Genomic DNA, 1969 nt, shown 5'->3' with positions numbered 1-1969 from the left:
AGGACGAAGGTCGTCCCCTATGCTTTAGACGTAGGCTCTACAGTATGCTATGTTGTGTACCGCACCTGAAGTGTGCCTTGCCATGAGTAAGTCAAGGGATACAAGAGTGATACAGGAATGGATCACATGACAGCGGTCGAACTTATCCTTAGTATCTAGTGGACTAAGGAATTTTCTCGATTATGGAGGTGGAAAAGGAGTTCGTCGTAAAGGGTTACGTCGATGCAAACTTTGACACTAATCCGGATGACTCTGAGTAGTAAACCGGATTCGTATAGTAGAGCAGTTATTTGGAATAGCTCCAAGTAGCGCGTGGTAGCTGCAAGATGACATAGAGATTTGTAAAGCACACACGGATCTAGAAGGTTCAGACCCGTTGACTAAAAACCTCTCTCACAAGCGAGATATGAACAAACCCCATGGGTGTTGGATTCATTACAATGACATAGTGATATGAACTAGATTATTGACTCTAGTGCAAGTGGGAAACTGTTGGAAATATGCCCTAGAGGCAATAATAAAATGGTTATTATTGCATTTCCTTGTTCATGATAATTGTCTATTGTTCATGCTATAATTGTATTAACTGGAAATCGTAATACATGTGTGAATACATAGACCACAACATGTCCCTAGTAAGCCTCTAGTTGACTAGCTCGTTGATCAATAGATGGTTATGGTTTCCTGACCATGGACATTGGATGTCATTGATAACGGGATCACATCATTAGGAGAATGATGTGATGGACAAGACCCAATCCTAAGCATAGCACAAGATCGTGTAGTTCATTTGCTAAGAGCTTTTCTAATGTCAAGTATCGTTTCCTTAGACCATGAGATTGTGCAACTCCCGGATACTGTAGGAATGCTTTGGGTGTACCAAACGTCACAACGTAACTGGGTGGCTATAAAGGTGCATTACAGGTATCTCCGAAAGTGTCTGTTGGGTTGGCACGAATCGAGACTGGGATTTGCCACTCCGTATGACGGAGAGGTATCTCTGGGCCCACTCGGTAATGCATCATCATAATGTGCTCAATGAGACTAATGCGTTAGCCACGGGATCATGCGTTACGGAACGAGTAAAGAGACTTGCCGGTGACGATATTGAACGAGGTATTGGGATACCGACAATCGAATCTCGGGCAAGTAACATACCGATAGACAAAGGGAATTGTATACGGGATTGATTGAATCCCCGACATCGTGGTTCATCCGATGAGAACATCGTGGAACATGTGGGAGCCAACATGGGTATCCAGATCCCGTTGTTGGTTATTGGCCAGAGAACGTCTCGGTCATGTCTACATGGTTCCCGAACCCGTAGGGTCTACACACCTAAGGTTCGGTGACGCTAGAGCTGTTATGGGAAATAGTATGTGGTTACCGAAGGTTGTTCGGAGTCCCGGATGAGATCCCGGACATGACAAGGAACTCCGGAGTGGTCCGGAGGTGAAGATCGATATATTGGACGAAGGGTATTGGAGTCCGGAATTGTTCTGGGTACCGGGTAACGACCAGCGTGACCGAAAGGTGTTTCGGAGGCCCCGACAAGCGTTGGGGAGCCTTATGGGCCAAGGGGAGGGGGCACACCAGCCCACTAAGGGGCTGTGCGCCCCTCCCAACCCCTCTCACGTAAAGTGGAGAGGTGGGGGCGCCTCCCCTAGGGCAGCCACCCCTCCCGGCTTGGGGGCAAGTTTCCCAGGGGTGGGGGCGCCCAAACCCATCTAGGGTTTCCCGTGTGGCCGCCGCCCCTCCCCTAGGGAACCCTAGGGCGCCTCTTCCACCCCCTTCCCCCTGTATATAGTGAGGGATAGAGAGGGAAGCCGCACCCCTTGCCTGGTGCAGCCCTCTCCTCCTCCAACTCCTCCTCCTCCTCCGTAGTGCTTAGCGAAGCTCTACCGGAGAACCACGAGCTCCATTGCCACCATGCCGTCGTGCTGCCGGAGTTCTCCCTCAACTTCTCCTC

Source organism: Aegilops tauschii, chromosome 2 (assembly GCF_002575655.3).
Source record: "Aegilops tauschii subsp. strangulata cultivar AL8/78 chromosome 2, Aet v6.0, whole genome shotgun sequence".
NCBI lineage: Eukaryota > Viridiplantae > Streptophyta > Magnoliopsida > Poales > Poaceae > Aegilops > Aegilops tauschii.
This window is presented reverse-complemented; position numbering follows the sequence as displayed.